The sequence below is a fragment of the Nannobrachium achirus genome (genome assembly GCF_963921795.1).
Source record: "Nannobrachium achirus genome assembly, chromosome: 5".
In the NCBI taxonomy this organism is placed as follows: domain Eukaryota; kingdom Metazoa; phylum Chordata; class Actinopteri; order Myctophiformes; family Myctophidae; genus Nannobrachium; species Nannobrachium achirus.
The window spans coordinates 15,515,088-15,533,665 of record NC_137814.1 but is presented as its reverse complement, the minus strand read 5'-3'; the positions used below and the strand labels follow the sequence as shown (position 1 = coordinate 15,533,665).

General features: G+C 41.4%; 1 protein-coding gene across 1 annotated transcript in view; it reads left to right on the top strand.

Moving 5' to 3' along the window:
- Positions 1-18,578, top strand: part of astn1 (astrotactin 1) — a gene marked incomplete at both ends in the record, with an annotated part of 673,839 nt that overhangs the window by 347,379 nt on the left and 307,882 nt on the right. The gene's annotated exons all lie outside the window — the stretch shown is intronic.

Sequence of the window (18,578 nt, the reverse complement as noted above, 5' to 3'; positions counted from 1 at the left end):
GTAGGACACACCATGCACCCAGGGACGTGCAGAGAATGTTACAGAGGCAGGGGCTGAAATTTCTAAAAGGGCCTTTTGGTGAAAATATCGAAAATAGCAGACCTCCAAGCTCACAACGATTCTTGATCCCACGCTGAACTAAGTTAAATCATGCTCTAATTTGCATTTTGGGGATATTTTTCAAAATAATACATGTTCTAGACATTCTAATGATCTCGAAAAAAAATATTACAGGCATATTACTTATGTTTTAGTGAGGAATAGCTTCAGTTAAAAAGTGAGATGTTGTTCGTCCAGACGCTGGAATTTCAACTTCTCTGGGAGGTGTGAATGTCAGCCTCTGTGGAGGGTATTTATATGCAAATATCGTGGCCAATGGCATTGTAATACTAAACAATAGGATTTAATGGTGATGTTAATGTGAAAAAAGAACAGGAAAACTAATTATAACATTAAAAAAAAAAGATTTAAAAAATGTTGCCAAAAAGCAACGCTGGGTCTTGCAGGGTTAACACTAGGGTGACTGAAAAAAAAACACTTCCACTCTGACTGCATTTATCAGTCAAATTGACAGGTAAATTCTCTCCCTTTTGGCCCAGGAGAGCAACACCTCTTCCTCTGCTGCCAGCGGGGGTTCTATTGTCTTCCAAATGTGAATTCGCATTTCAATTGACCGCTCAAATGGGGAGCGCAAAAGGTGTGAAATTCTCTCCTTGCTTCTGGGAGGGGGAGGAATGGGTGAGACCTGTCGTTATGACCAATAACTAACAGTCAGAGAGTGGTATAATGGTATATTATTTCATACTTAGGAAACGTTTCAGAAGGGGAAAACAAAACGAGAATCTTGAGTCTTGAGTATTTAGGAAAAGTCATGGAACGGGACATTTCTGAGACCTTCACAGGGAGAGTTATTGCACTTTGAGATCTCAAAATCGGTCAAAATGACCTGTCAGTCACCCGTGTGTTAATGGTTAGACGTTTTATTTGGCATTAGTAGATACAAAATAAACATTTACAGAGTCATAAGAGGGTGACAATAACACATCTTATAGAGACTATTTTGCACAAATATGAATACAGTTGTGCCTTGAGATTGTGACGTTGCCTTGGGCACAAACAGGGACCTGACCCTGATTCAGCCCGGGAAAAAGAGTTGTCGAGGCCCTCATTGCGCACTAGAGAGAGATCTCTGTCTATAGCGCTGCTGCTACTCAAAGATTTGTGACAAAGTGACAAGCCAGTGGGCCAATTACATGAGTTATATTTCGTCGTTGTCGGGTGGAAACCGTGTATGTCCAAAACCGTTTGTTTTGTATTCATCATTTTAAAAATGATTTAAACTAGTGAAAACAGCCAATCTACAAGCACACAACGCCTCGCGGTGCGAGGCGTTGTGTGCTTGTAGATCTGCTGTTTTCACTACTTTTGTGCGACGGCCTTGTATGATGAAGCAGGGCTTTGCTTTGCGCAAAAAATCGACAAATTTGAAACTTGGAGATACAAGGTTTCTGCCCGACAGTGACGATTTACTTTGTTGGCCGCCCAGCCCCCAAAATGGAACGATGGCCGACATTTTATTTTTAATGTTTTCCTAATGGCCGGCCTGTACCGGCAGGGAATGAACCAGCCGTTCGGGAGTTGTCCCGCTTTTCCCAATGGCCAGCACGTCCCTGGCACAAAACAATAAAAAAAAAGAAACAATGACGGCAGCTGTCCACTCAGCACAAGCTAAATTGCCACCACGTGCTGAACTGCATGTCCCTGCGAGTGACCTCACAGCCGAAGCAATTTACCATGACAAGCACTGACAACACTGGGCCGCCATACATGTCTGCTACAGCTGAGGAGACACTGGACTTAATGTGGCCTCGAAGGACCCCAAACGGAATAGAAAACAACAACCTTTGACGTCCCCGTACTGCGTGACAACAAAGGCTGAAGGCCTAGAAATGCCAGTGGGACATTTTGGTTCGCTATGGGGAAGTTACTCGGTGACAGCAGTGGTGTAAAGTAACTAAGTAGTATTGTATTTAAGTATCATTTTTGTATTTCCAATTTCCAATACTTTAACTTCCACTCCACTACATCTCGGATCCAAATATTGTACTTTTACTCCACTGCCTTTACTTGAAAACTTTAGTTACCAGTTCCTTTGCAGATATAAATATTAAAAACATACATGAACCACTTCAGCCCTATTTTATACTTGGGCTATTTGAAAATAGACGATCTACGTAATGCGTTGTGAGCTTGTAGATCTGCTATTTTCAAACATTTTGTACTTTTACTTGTGTTACTTTTAAGTACATTTTGATGCCAACACTTTCATACTTTTACTCAAGTAACCCGGTGAATTCCGGACTTTTACTTGTAACAGAGTATGTCTACATTGCAGTATTGATACTTTTAGTAAAATGTGTGAGTACTTTTTCCACCACTGGTTGACAGTAATGTTAATATTTATGAACAATCTTTGTGAGGGGGTACGTGGGTATATATGGGTATGTGATAAACAAATGATGATCAGCCGGCATTCAGGCGGGCACAGCTGTGCACCGGCCCTGGGCTGGATAACCTCCTGCAATGATGGATGAGTGGGTGATGCGCTTGAGCATAAAGCCCTCAAGAGAACCGGCTTTTTGAGCACTTTGTGTTGTATTTGTGTTGTTGTGTGTTAAATCATTATTATTTTTGCCCACTTCTGTTATTAAATTGAGTGCGGTTTCAGTTGATTTGTTCCAGAGATTTAGTGGACTTAATGAATTTAATGAGTGAATTTCGTAAAAAGCACTAGAAAATTGTCAAAACAAACCATTATCTGTCTACTTCTCTGGCTTGTCTTTGTGTCTTTAACTGTTAATTTCTGGCATTTAAGATCAGAATAACCTTCAATACAAAAAAAAAAAAACTAACTTACAATTCTTGTGCCACAGGCCTATTTCCTCCTTAATAATAACACTTTTATTCTAAAAAAAAAGTGTCCACAAGTTGTATCCCTACAGACACATCCAACAGCTCATTAAAATGACTGGATTCAACTTTTGTCAAAGCACAGCTGCCCATGTAACCACATTATCGAATAGACTCTAGGTGATGTACAAACGGAACAAGGATCATGGCAGTGGTATAATTGCTACTCAAACTTAAGTAAAAAAGAAGAAAAGAATCTGTATTCTCCACCACTGAGAACATTTTATTTTTGCATTTGTTTGGGTAACTTGGACTTTGAATCCCGGAGAGCACTTGAAAGTTATGGACTTCATCTTTGAAGATCAGTATTCTTTGTTTGGTAGCAGGAAAGGTCGACCTAAAACAAAGTCGACCCAAACTCGTTTCCCAACGGGTCTGTGGCCTTAAGCTAGATGCAGAATAGACCAAAATCAAATCTTTGCTTCTGGGGGTCCCTGGAAAATATTTGGCAATGGGGCTCCGTGGCCAAATAAATATCATTCTGGGGGTCCTTGACATGACAAAGTTTGAGAAACAATGATAGCAAATATTTTTTATTTTTTTTATTTTTTTTCAGGAAAACTGTTTGGATTTAGAAGAGATTTTTAGAATGTGCCAGTGGTTAAGGACCCCCAAAATGTGTTTTTGGCCTCAGATCTCAAAATATTTTGTTCCACGGATGGACCCCTATCTCAAAATATTTTGTTCCAGGGACACCCAGAAGCAAAGATTTGATTTTGGTCTATTCTGCATCTAGCTTAAGGCCACAGACCCGTTGGGAAACGAGTTTGGGTCGACTTAGTTTTAGGTCGACCTTTCCTGTATTCCTTTGCTTGACTTGACCCTCCAACCCTGTGTTTCAGACCTACACACACACAGCTGCCCTCACGGTGATGTCGCACTCAAACACGTTGTATCTTTTCATCCACTCTGTCTGCAACAGCGTATTGTAGATGCCGGGCGCATTGTTGCCTTGCCACAATGCATAAGCACCTGAACGCTCAGCCTGGCACAAACAGTTCCATGTCGCTTATCTGCAGTGCCGCGCTGTGAGCTTGTATATCTGCTATTTCTCAATAGCTGAAGTATAAAATAATTAGGGCCCCTCCACCTCGGGCCCTAGTAACTCAGACCCCCCCCCCCCCCCCCCCCCCCCACCCCCCTTGTGACGCCCCTGCTTATCTCCATTCATCCTTTTAACACAGAATGCAACGGCTCGACACCTGGGAACACCAGTTGACAAATAGCCTCGATTTCCTTTCAGAAACATCAAACCAAATGTAATATCCCAGTCAGACCTTGTGCACGATTGCAACCGAGAGCGTTTTTCCATCTGTCCTTCCTCCCAAACGTGTCCTACAGTGAACTCAAACTACTCTACTACCCACCTGATCACCCAAGTAAATGATCAGTGTTGATTTTGTCGACCAAAACCATGACAAAAAATGTTTGTCGACTGCGTTCTTTTCACTGACGAAAACTAAATAAAAACTAAATAAAAGCTAAGCTGTGATGACTAAAACTAAGACTAAATATATTGACAATTTCGTCAACAAAATAAAAACTAGACTAAAATGTTGGGGAAGGACTGGTGGAGAAGAGTCATTTTATGTTTTGTTTTTCTCCGGTGTTGCGTGCTGAGAATAGCAGATCTACAACCAAGTGTAAAATCAGTCATAACGATGCCATCAAGGCCTGCCAAAATACATTTTAGTTGACTAAATCAACTGTAGATTTAGTCGCCTAAAAACGTATGATATTTAGTCGACTAAAATTACACTAGAACTAAAACTTTTCAGGAGACTAAATTATGACTAAAACTAAATTACATTTCATTCAAAAGACTATGACTAAAACTAAATCAAAATGTGCTGTCCAAAACAACATTGTAAAGTATGTACTTGTGTGGAAAGACATTAGCCAAATAGTTCATTTTATTTTATTGTATTGTATTCTTTTGCGAGGAAGTAGGGGGTGATTTGGACTGTGTACCAATGCTGTCAGGATTCATTAGTCCAGACATCTGCTGTCCGCCGCGGCATTTGACACTTCACCAACGCAATGCCAACAAGACGGCTGGCGCGCACACAGAGGTCCAGTGTGAGACGGCCGTTGTTAGAGATGAGAAGAAGATAAATCTATGAGTGTGTTGCGTATTGAGGGAACTGCTGTCAGCCAAGGGTTTTTTTGTTATTCCAAATGTTTGTTGCCTTTTCGTCTGACTCTAACCTGACTCTTGAGTCATCTTACACCTAGTCTCTCAAGAACAGACTTATCTAATGCAGGGGACTTCAACGTTTTCAGAGATGAAGCAGGGACCCCAACCATATATATATGTATATATATATATGTATATATTGTATATAATTGTGTTGCAGATTAAACATTCTCATAGATTTCTTAGACAGCGTAGACTTGTTTGACAGTACTATATCAGTGTATGTTGGATTAATGTGTATTTTTTTCAAAACCACTTGAACCGTCAAATGCTCTTCTTTTCCCTCTACACCAAACCTCTTTTCCAGAAATGGCAGATCTACAAGCTCACAACGCCTCGCAGCGCGGCTAATGTTCCTAGGGATGCTAGGGTTCAAGTGGTCCATGTAAAAAACATGATCATATCACACAAAGATTTGGCGACCCCCCTGTAGTAACTCTTAGGACCCCCTAGAGGTCCCGGACCCCCTGTTGAAGACCCCTGAGCTAATGCAAATGAAAAGGAACAAAACAGAGAGGGCGCTGTTTTTCCCTTTTATTTTTGACGATGGTTAGCCAGATTGTCTTACACCTGATTTATGCTGTGGTGAGCATTGTGAGCTTGTAGATATTAGCTATTTTCGGAGCGAGGCACTATGCACAATAAGCATAACTCAGACTTTAAGTAGAAAATGTTTGCAATTACCCAAAGTATTGTAACACGTCTATTTGATGGAACAATTGGGCAAAAAAAACAAAAAACAGTAGCAATAGTTTGATGGAAAAGTCGCTTTACTCAATTAGGAGCTGCTACCAATTTTTATACAATTTGCTATTACAATTAAAGTGTGATAGACTTTAAAGTGTAGAGCCTGGAGGCCTGTAATTGACAGAATAACCTTGATCTACAGTACTCGCTTGGATAATATGTAACAACCTTGTCTTAAATGTTGCCAAGAAGCACAACATAATAGCAGTATAAAGATGCGATTTTTCAGAAAAGACTTAATTCAGGGATCTACGCCGCAGAAAAAAATAATTTACCGTCCCCAAAACTGAAATAAAAAAAAAGCTTTTAAGTTGTATCAACGGTAGCTTTATTGCTTGTCGTGGATGTTGACGGCAGAGATTCAAGGCCCGCTCCAGGCTGCAGTGCACCCACCTCATCCGAGGCGGGGTGTGTGTGTGTCCGCGGCGACAATCAAAAGAAGATGGAGTGGCGGGAGGTGCAGTTGCTGTTTATTGGAAACTTCAGAGGATATTAAAAAAAAAAAAAAAGTCTAATCTAAATGGATCTTCTGCTGTCATGTCCTGGAGGGCCTGGGTCTCTTTTCTCTGCTCGGTGCAAACCTTTTTATCCTAGCGGCGCCCCGGGCTGGCGGCGCGCGCGCCACCCAGCACAGAACAGAGCAGATCAACACGGCGGAGCACGGCTGGGTTTCTGATGCGACAGCCTTGGGCTTTATTGAAGGGTAATATATCATGAATTGAGCTTTCAGTTCAAAAACATCCAGGAGGAGACACTATAGAGGTGCGGAAGAACACGGTGTGCTCACAGATGCTCTGCTACTGTACTTATTCCGTCTTAAACTGTGCCATGGCACTTGTGGGATAGAACATTAAATTGTCAAAAGAAAGTGAAGGGTAGGGGTGGTGGTATGGAGTGTATTTATATATTGCAAACAAAGTGTGCAAAAAGCCACTTTAAATGGCATCCGTCAAAAAAAAAAAAAAAAAAAAAAAACTTTTATCATCCGAAATCTAAGGCCATGCCCTCAGGCAGAGACACGCACTGGCAGAGAACTGAGACGCGTTTGTATAAATGTTTGAAACTGAAAAGTGATTTTTCCACCCATGCAACATTAGTCCTCAGAATGCTTACCCTACTGTGTGGACTCATTATGAGGCAAACTCTAAAATGTTTAGTTTTTGATGGATTTTCAAAGTTGGAATGCTTTTTTCAACTCTCATTGGGCCGCAAGTATTAAAATATTTTGAAACCAGTTTGCCATTCGGCGAGATATTTCAGGATTTTGAGTAGTGACAAAATGTTACGATGGAAATTTGAATGGACAACTTTGAACGATCTACTAAACTGGAAAGTTTCAGTGTACCCTGAAAATGAACAAAGTATTTCACACCAAGTAGAAGTAGGTGTGGTATTCAGAAGACACGCCGGCAGCTCGACAAAGAAAATATAGAACATTCTATCGGAGAGTAACACTTTGGGAGCCAATCCAGGGCAAAGGCACGAAAGGCAAGAAACGCAAGAAATGCACCAACCACATAGATGCACTGTGGCACAACAGCTTAGAACAACAGATAGATATGAGTGTGGAGACCAGCGATTCAGGAGTCCCGAGTTGGTGCTGGCTAGTCCGCACTCTCGCATCGCATAGCATAGCTATCAGAGAGTCACACTCTTTCAGATGCCAGAAAGTGACGTGATTACAAAAAATTGCGATTGCCAAGTCATGTCTTATTGTCGTTACTTGAGTTTCCTCGAAGCGAACCTAGAACCAATAGGGAATGGCCGACACATGGATTGCATTTTACTCAAGAAGATTCACTCTGGTAAACATGCATACTTGTCATTGCCAATGGTCAACAGACCTGAGAGTGCTCAAAGGTCATGAAATAATGGCTTTTGGAATACAGCATAATTTGACAAATACAGCTGTAGCTGAAACGTTGCTGTAATTCACGTCGCTGTAATTATGAGGAAAAGGGTGCAGTTATTTCTGATTTGTTTATACTAGTATGAAGTCTTCATCAGGGTGAGTAAGGTATATGTCACACTGAGAAAGGCTTCATAGCTGGAACCTTGGTGCAATAATGCATGTCACTGTTATTATGCGGACAGTATTTCATTAAGAAGAAAAAGAAGTTAGCCATAATTCTGGAAACATGTCATTAGGTCGAACACTCTTTGGATCGACCACCATAACCCAAACCCTAATCCTAACCTCAGTAAAACTATGCCTAACCCTAACCCTAAGCCTAACCTCAGTAACCGTGACGTGGGTGATTATCTAACCTGCCGACGCTCGCGGGTGATTATCTAACCTGCCGACGCTCGCGGGTGATTATCTAACCTGCCGACGCTCGCGGGTGATTATCTAACCTGCCGACGCTGTTCGACCCAACGGGAGTTCGACCTATGGGGCAGTCCCCCATAATTCGGATTTGCTCCTCATTAGCGCAAAGTTGAGACACTTTTAGATTACCTCATCGTAGTAGTTGTAGTAGTTGTTTTATTTTGGTCATAGGCTAATATAAAACTATGAATGAAATAAAATGTATTTATTTAATATGAATCAGTGAAACAGACCGAAAAGGATGTAGGCTAAAGCCGATGGCTTATTCGGTATGTAAGTATTTTTTTAAAACCCACAACAAATAAGAAAAACAAAACAAATGTGATCGCCTAGATTTTCAAGACTCACACACATATCATCCACTCTGATCAACCATCAGTCCTACAGTCCTTGTGCTGCACTGCCTACTTAGAGAATATGAATGGGAAGACAATGTTTTACTTTGCTATATCCTACAGTGCAGTATCAGTACTTTTTTGTACATTTTCTCAGCAATGTCAGCAAATCCTGCCGTAGTAATATGCTGACACACAGTAGCGTTGTTAAAGGCAGGGTTGTTAAGTAACGGATTACATGTAACGGGATTACGTAATCAGATTACAAAAAACAGGTAACTTGTAAAGTCTCAGGATACATTTTAAAATGTGTAATCTGGATTACAGTAACGGATCTGAGTGATGGGGGTTACATGCTGGATTACATTCTCCCCTTGCCCTCATCAATTTTACAAATAAGTTATAACACCAAACAATAAAATAATCAAGTCGAATCAGCGTAAAGTACTGCCACTTCGCTTAAGTAAAATTCTGTTGTCCTTTTCCTAATTTCATACGCTCAATATTCTTGTCTAGTTATCAATGGTAAAACTTGTTTTATTTAATTAAAGAGAGTTTTACTAAAAAGTAATCCAAAAGTAACTGAAAGTAACTAGTAGTTACTTTTTAAATTGTGATAATCAGATTACGTTACTGACTACATTTTCTTTCCAAGTAACTTGTAACTGTAGGGGATTCCTTTTTAAAAGTAACCCTAACAACCCTGGTTAAAGGTCAGGAATGTCAGCAGCCAGTGAGGAAAGCCTGGCGCCTCTGGGATGTCCAGTACAAGCCGATCCGATGCAACTGATCATCACAACACACAGTTTAACACGCAGCACATTGAAGCAACAAGGTCCTTTTTTTGGAGCTGTGTGGAACAGAGCTCCCCATAGGCAGCAATGTGTGTCCTCACCGTCAAGTGAGAACTCACCGTCAAGTGAGAACTGTCCCGTTGAGTTTGAACAGGATCTGTGCATGCGCGACCGCACGCACGCACGCACGCCACACACACACACACACACACACACACACACACACACACACACACACACACACACACACACACACACACACACACACACACACAGCTCCACTTCGAACCGAGGTTTGATTTTTTTACTGGCACTGATAAAAAGCCAACACATTTTGAAGCTACTTTATCAGGTAATAAAGACGCTTGTGCATTTCATTTTATTTTTATTTGTGCCACTTAACTGGATCACCCTGCTGCTCTGCTAATCCTTTATACCGGTGAGTTTCAAAATGGGGTCCAGGGAGGCCAGTTGGAAAGGATAGGAACATGTAAAAATAGACTAGATTGGCAATGTTTTGCTATTTCCTTTCCCCCCCCTTTTCCATTTCACAATAGGGGGGGGGGGGCTGTGGCCAGAGGCTATGGCTGTTGGAGGGGGGGAGGGTTCTTGACATGGAGAAGGAATGATGGAACATGTTTTTACTTAGGCTATCAATACCCTATTGTAGAAATAGTCGGTTACAAGTACAAGTTCGGTATTAAAATGTTACTAGTACAAACGTATTGGCATCAGAATGTACTTAAAGTACTGAAAGTAATCAGTTATGCAGAATGTTTCACATGTTTTCAAATGTATACAAAATAGCAGGTCGGCCATTTTCAAAATACCAAAGTATATTATATACTGTTTAAGTGGTGTTTTAGTAATAATCAAAATCTACTCTACAAAGCATACTAGTAAAGTTTGCAAATAATTGTAGTGGAGTAAAACGTACAGTGTTTGCCTTGTAGTGGAATAAAATTATTGAAAGTAAAATTGGAAAGTACTCCAATAAAGTAAAAAATACCTCATAAACTACAGTACTACTAGTGTGTCATGGAACCACCCCTCAGTGTGTCCTGGAACCGGACCCCTTACATGGATGCATGGATGCATGAGGGACCTGCCCCCATTGATGGGATTCATTGTATTGATATGATAGAATTTTTTTTTTTTTTTTTTTTTTTCCTGTATATTCTTTTTTACTTCCAACTGATTAAGTGAACCCTTGCTCCGAGGACTGGCATTATGTGGCGACTAAGGTAAACATTATTTGCATGTGGGGGTGAACACTGCCAAGCGTATTTCTTTTTGTCAGCTTTTTGCATAGAAAATCTTCCAGCATTTCCCTGCATTCATGAAAATTGGCCCTTGTTTTACTGCCATGATGTCCCAAAGGGCCTGAGCACCTTGTGGCAGGGCAGTCATAAGGATATGAATCAGTTTTTCTACACACACTAAATGTACCATGTAGCCATTAACCTCTTCTCCAAGCGTAACTAATGGGTTCATGGACAGGGTGCGACACTGGTGTTTATGTAAGGTGCAAAGGGTGACCGTGAATTTCATCTCCCAGCTTCCAGGTTTTCTTCTTTATTGGCTAAATACGGGCGAACCGTGATGTCGTCGTCGTCGGGTGGAAACCTCGTATCTCCCAAGTTTCAAATGTGTACGTTCTTTCGCAAAGAAAAGCCCTGCTTCATCATACAAGGCCGTCGCACAAAAGTAGTGAAAACAGCCGATCTACAAGCACACAATGCCTCGCGGTGCGAGGCGTAGCCTACAAAAACAAATATGTTGATACATACTGTACATGTACTGTAAGCTCCTCCCGTACACTAAAATGTGTACCCGGCCTGAATGGGTTAAATCATTTTTGCAATGATACATGCAAAAACGAACGGTTTTGGACATACAAGGTTTTCACCCGACAACGACGATATGTTTTATAATCCCTCGCTGTAATCATTTGCCCTCTCTCAGCGCGGTGTGAAATATGATTCCTGTGAAAGAAAATTAAAAAAAAACATATCTTGGCTCGTAGTGGATGTTGGCAGGGAACGATGGGCCTGCTGTCCATCTAAGTCACCTGGGGGCGTCCTCTCTCCTTTACCACACCTGTTCTCTTGGCCTCTGCGTTTTTTCCACCGAGCGTTGCAAACCTACAGTATAGAGTCGGGCTACCTTGGCACTCGTCCCCGCTCCCTCGCCTCGCCTCTCCTCTCCTGGCAGGCCATCAGCATTATCGCTGCACCTGCAGTTAATTGCCAGGCCCGGGTAATTGTCCGTGCGGCGGCGATGCCACGGAGAGGAGGAGGAGGAGGAGGAATGGCCACTGAGCCGCGGTGAGCCGCTCGCCACCACACCTTCCCATCCCTTCCCATCCCTTGCTGATTGGGGCCGGGCTTGGTTTCTATGGTCAGTGTATTTGTCTTCAAAGTCAGCACTCCTTGTACCAAGGCAGCCCCGGCCCTCGCTCTGCGAAGAAATCATTCATCTTGCCTCTTCATCTCCAAGGCTGGAAGCCATTCATCACGAGGCCAGAGACCTCCATCAATTATTCCGGTGGGTGGAAGGGGGAGGCTTTTGAAAGGCAAATACATCTTGATTTAATTGGAAAGCAGGTATATATGCTCAGCGCCACTAAGCAGATTTCCCCTAAGATGGCGATAAGGAAGGGAGGAAGGGAGGGACGGACGGACGGAGGAGGAAAGGGAAGATAGATGAAGAGGAAATAAAGAACAAAGAAAGACAACGGGAAGGTAGGGAGCCAGGAAGGAAAGAAGGAAGGAAGGAAGGTAGGGGGGAGAAAAAAAGCAGGAGAGAAAGAATAAAAGATCAGAAGCAAAGAAAGGAAGTGGAGAGAGAGGGGACCACTCCCTCTGCAGGCCTCAGGCCTTGCAGAGGATCCGACAGATGCCATTGTTAGAGGTTGAGAGGGCAGGGGAGGGGCTCTGCTCTCATCTTCATCCATCAGACGCTAAATTGCCTGGTTTGTCGTACAGTACAGCCCAGCTGTGTCTCTGAGCCTCTGTATTCATGTGCCTACAGCAGGGGTTCTCAAACCTTTTCCGGCCGTGACACCCAAAATAAACATGTTTACATACACCCTGACAAGCACTTGGAATTGTAGGTATTACATTTAATGTGACTCGGTTACACAGATAAATATTGTGAAAATAGCAGATAGATTGGCTATTTTCACAATGTTCGCCTCTTGCTTACTTAATATTTGACAGTGTGGCCAGTTTGGTATTAAAACGGTCTTGAAAGTCGTTACATTGTCACTTTATAAATGTGCAGATACCCTGTATATACTTATACTCTGTGTTGGTTTGTTTACCGTTGAGTGAGAAAAAAAATATATATATTATGCTAATCATCTGGAGACCCCACAAAATAATTTGGGGACCCCACTTGCCCAAGTTTGAGAACCATTGGCTTACAATATGTGATTGTTTTGTGTGTTTTGTATGTAAGCATAATCTGTACTGTATTGATGTGCATTGTGCATGCACATCTGTTGAGATTTGTGTTTGTGTGTGTGTGTGTGTGTGTGTGTGTGTGTGTGTGTGTGTGTGTGTGTGTGTGTGTGTGCGTGTGCGTGTGCGTGTGTGTGTGTGTGCGCGCGCGCGCGCGTGTGTGACCCGTGTGTGTGCGTGCGCGTGTGTGTGCGCATGCCACTTGCTGTTGTTAATCATCTCTGACATAAGTCAAGACTGGACTGAAAAAAGGAAATTGGTTAATGAGTTAATTAACGTTTGTTATATACAATATACACAGGAGATTTCTGTATTCATGACATTAAGCTACAAAGCTCTGCTAAACTACATTTTAATTTAATCATCTGTGCCCTGAAGCATTCGAAACACCTCACCATCATCACCATCTACCTTGTTTTAAAAGGATCCCTATCAAATAAGCCTTATTTGCATTATTACATTATAATTGCCCTCTGTAACTTAAACAAAAAAACAACAACACCTTCAATATTTTATTATTTTAGAACGTTCACCTTTTACTCAAGAGGGACAATGCCTGTTGTAAGTTGATGTCATTTGTCCTTGTGTGGTCCTGTTTATTTTTATAACTCTGTGGGTCCAGCCCAAAGGCATGTATGGAATACATGCAAATAAATGCAAAATAAATACAGTATTTATGGAATACATGTGCAGATAAAACATATTTAAAATATTGATTTGATGCTCCTAATTATATAACCTTAGGAAGTATGATTTTTTTGTGTTTGTTTTTTGCACATGCATCCATACATGCAAATAAATGCAAAATAAATACAGTATTTATGGAATACATGTGCAGATAAAACATATTTAAAATATTGATTTGATGCTCCTAATGTTAATAACCTTAGGAATAGGGATGGGCCGAAAGCAAAATTCTTGGCCGAAACCGAATACCGAATACTGGAAACATTCCACCGAATACCGAATACCGAATAGCCGAATAATACATGTATATAATTTATTTTGTATAATAAATGTTTGTACCATTGCTGTACCTTTGTTGTAAAGCTACCTGATTATGGCAAACCCTAACTTAAATAATAATCACCATATGGTTCCATAAAACATTTATTTCTCACTTTTGAATGCACACATAACAAAATAAAATAATTTCTCTTTGCAATGTTAGCATAAAACAAAGTCAAAATAGTGCAACTATTTCTGTAGTATCCTACAGAGATAAAAGTGCATCAGAACAAGGTGCTTAAAACTGCAGAATGATCTAGGCCTACAACAAAATATTATTGTAAACACAAGGGCTGTAACAGCCAGGCCTTCAACAACAAATGCACATACTGTATGTTGCAAAATGATCTAGGGCCCAGGGGTCCTCAAATACAAATCTTGAAGGTCCAGAAATATTTTTTTGAAACAGGTCCAGGTCCGAAAAAAAGGCGAAGGCGAAATAAGGCGGATACATTTATACAGTATGTACTGTATGTATGTATGTTTATTATAATCATTAGAATTGTTTATTTTAATTATTATTATTATTATTTGGAACTTTGGAAATCTCAGTTGGAACTGTTACCCCTGCTACCTGATGCTGGATAAGCGGTTGAAGATGGATGGATGGATGAATGGATAATTATTTATGCATGTAGAGTAGGCTACATTATTTACATTTATTGTGTAGCAATAAAACACTGGCTTATAGTTTAATTATTGGAAACTAAAGAGCATAAATGCAATATTAGGCTTGTCGTTCAGAATGGAAAATAAAGTGGAACTTAGCGTGAGGGGGAGAGGATTACTTGACATTCAGTTAGTTGACACACGTACTGCACAAGCCAGACTGACTGTGCTGATTGACTATGTCAAATGACCAGTCAAATCAGGGTCAACGAGTCATAGTTATTAACCTAACACAGCCTAGGATAGCTGGCAATAATATGCGACGACACATCACATTGTTAAAGACGCATGATCACGCATCGCGAGTTTCGCGACCATTTCTCGTCTAATGCAAGCAGTTGGAGCCTTACATCGTGGATATTAATGTGTTGCTGTTGTCCTCTCCAATTGAACAGCCAAAGGTAGAAGATCTCTAAGTTATTAATCCAGTGGGAGCAATGGTTTCCAAGAGGTTTTAGCAACTTTTTTAAGGCAGCGAGCGGCATGAGTGTGTGGAGAGGAGAGGAGAGGAGAGGGGAGGGGGGGGAGCAGCATGGAGAGCAGACTGCGTCGGAGACTCGGAGGGAAGGAAAACCTTTGATCTACAAGCCCACAGCACGTTGCACCCGCGACGCTTTGTGGGCTTGCAAATTGGCGTAGGGGTGTGTCTTGTGAGCCTGTGTATGTGTTTGAGCGAATGAGCACAATCAGCACATACACACCCACGCACACACAAACACACATCACACACAGTCAGTCCGATCGTCAGATACAACTGTGCGGAGATTTCTCAGAAATGTGCCGCGGTCCGGACATGGACTGCGGTCCGCCTATTGAGGACCCCTGACCCTGTCCTTCACACTATTCGGTGCTCAACTATTCGGTTTTAAAAGCTATCCAGCCGAAAACCGAAAATGCATTTTTAGCCATTTTCGGCCGAAAATTTTCGGTGCCGAATATTCGGCCTCATCCCTACTTAGGAAGTATGATTTTTTTGTTCTTTTTTTTCCCCACATGCATTCCATAAACTCCATAGGACTACACCACACATGGACAAATGACATCATCAGCTTGCGACGGGCATTGTCCCGCTGGAGTAAAATATGAACTGCTTGTAAAATAAATACAATATTTAAGGTGGTTTTATATTTTAGTTATAGAGGCCAATTACAACATATTAAGGCATATAGGGCTTATTAGCCACGGATCCTTTTGAACATTCGACAAGATAAGCATCTTGTTGTTGTTGCTGCCCTACAGACAGCCTCTGAGAGCATGTGATGTGTGCACGCTAGTCCACAAGATGATAACTTCACCCAGGGGTGTCGTACCAAATTCTGGGCCCTGGGTACAAGGATTCACTGCGGGCGCCCATGAATGTTCTTCATAGGGGGAGGCGGTTCAACCCATTTAGACTGGGAATGCATTATTACGCGTTATTTTGTGCTTTAATACAAGCTTACAGTGCAGCTGCGAGATTGTAGATCTGCTATTTTTGAAAGATCGTGAACATTTGTGCAAGTCTTTGAATATTTTGATGTTTCTGTATCAGCGGTGCTCAAACTTTTTCATGTGAAGGACCCCAAAATCATATGTATTTGGCCACGGACCCCTATCTCAAAATATTTAGTTCCAGGGACCCCCCAGGAATTTGAGTTACAAATGTTCGCTTAAAAAATGCATATAGGCCTATTCAAAGGTATACGACTTTTCAAAAAAAAAAGAAGATCTACAAGCTTGCAGCACGGCACTCGGTGCCGTGCTGTGAGCTTGTATATCTGCTATTTTTCATCATAATTAAGGCCCCTCCACCTTGGGCCCTAGTAACTCAGTCCCACTCCCCCCCCCCCCCCCCCCCCCCCCTATGACGCCCCTGACGCTAGTCCACAAGATGATAACTGCACCTGGGAAATGGCTGTCATATTCGATTAAAATCACAGCGCTACATTCTATATCCTGAAGAGGCAAGGAAATAAGTTATGTCGACTTTTTTATTGACGATATTTGTCTTGGTGCAGTGCTGCTGATTATATCACGGGAGGGCTTGGTTGCGAGCGGACCCTTTGTCATTGTGATTCACTGTTTGCCGCGTATTTGCGTTTGTGTTTGGCGTGCATTTATGTTCGTTTGGCGTGTACTTGTGTGTGTTTTTTTCCCCCTTTTTTTTCTGCGAGTACCTCCAATAGACAGAGAGAAAGTACTTGCCTTTATCTTTCAGAGCTTCCATAGCGGTGGGGAGTTTTCTATTATGCAGCCCTGTGAAATAAAAATGTAAATCTGGCCAACAAGGCATATAACCATCTCATATCCTACATTATATCATGGCCTAACCCTCAACGTCGGGGGTCCACTTCAAATGGACGCTTATGGGTGAAATTGACACCACAGAGTTTACAGTGTAGATTAGAGAGAGAGAGAGAGAGAGAGAAAGAGAGAGAGAGGTGGTGTCTGTGGACAGTGGACTAATTTGTGGCCCATTTTTATGGCTCATGGGTAAATATACTTTTTTTCCCCTTTTACTACAAAAACATTGATTATCTTTAAAAAATAAATCTAACAAAAATGTTGCAAAATAAATCTAACAAAAAATACTCAAATATTTTAAAAAAAACATTTAAGGAGTCGTTAAAATAGCTGATCTACAAGGTATCAACGCGTCACATTGTGACAATTAGTGGAAAAACATCTCAAACTGGCAATAGCGGATTGGACAATCTTTTAACTCTGGCGGTCAAAGGGTTAAGCCACTGGACTAATAGCAACACTTGTTCTGAAATGCACGCTCAGTTCCCTTCACAGCTTGTAGGAAGTTCCGTAACTGAGGAGTAAAACTTTAAACTCCTCTTCACTCTGACATTTATGCCGAAAGGTTAGGACACAAATTGGAACGCCAATTGCTCAAAAACGAAAAACCTCCGCCCATTAATAATACATGGTTATTAGCCGGTATCGCTGTTTAGCTTAATGCATTCCAATGCAATCAGTGGGTTTTAATAGCTATGAGCTCCTTGATTAAAATTGAATTGATCAGACCTGGCAGGACCTCTTTATGTAAATCTCTTTTTTTTCTTCACATTTTCTTTCATATTTTGCAGATCAGCCTTGAGCAGGATACATGCATGTACAGTACAAGGTCATCCTTTGTTACTGTATCCCTTCTCTGATCCTGTCATTTTCAGGGCTTTTCCCCTTGGGTGTTGCTCAGGGCCTCTTTACCGTTGCTCCGTGCGCATGGCTCGACTTTTAAGCGCGCCACAGCACTGAAGATGGCACATAATCTATATTTTATTAGGGCTTGATGTAATTGGTGACAATGAGGGAAGGTCATGCCTTGAGGGGTCGATGTTTGTTCCCCCGGCGGCTTTCAGGTCAAAATCCCTAAATATGCACGCACGCACGCACACACACACACACACACACGCACACGCACGCACACAGACTCAGGCTCTGAATAAGACAGGAGGAGACAAAAAATATGTTGTTTTAAGTGCTGCATTTGAGTTTGAGTGGTTTGAGTTTGAGGAATTATTTAGCACAATACTCGCTTTGAAATAACACGAGAGGCTTATCATATATTCAGCGACGAATTCCTCTGCAAATTAATTTCTTTGGCTTGACTCATCTGCCTGATTTGGTGTCGGAATCACGAGAATTGCAGGGTTTCGGCTAATTTATTTCTTTATTTGAGTCGAATCAGGAGAACAAAACAAAGCTGGCAAGAACAATTATCGCTTTGAAATGAATTGAATGAACTTAGTATTGTTATTTTGTTGTCTGTTTGGCCCCAGGCTGGTGCCCAACTTCTAAGACTAAGCCATTCCGTTGTTTTTGTTTTGTTACTTTGCAGCACTTTTTTAATATATATTTATGTGAAAATCACTAGACAGATACCATTATTGTTATCTATGAAAAGTGAAAGCATAATTTATCTTAGTCTCCAAGGTACATTAACACTGTTTCAAGGCTTATCACTTTTCTTTTTACGAATGTCTGGTAAGCTAAATCAAGCATATCTCACAGAGGAAGTGGAAAAGGAATATTAGACCGTTTTAAAGCAGCCTCTTTCCCCCTCCCCCTCCCAGGTTT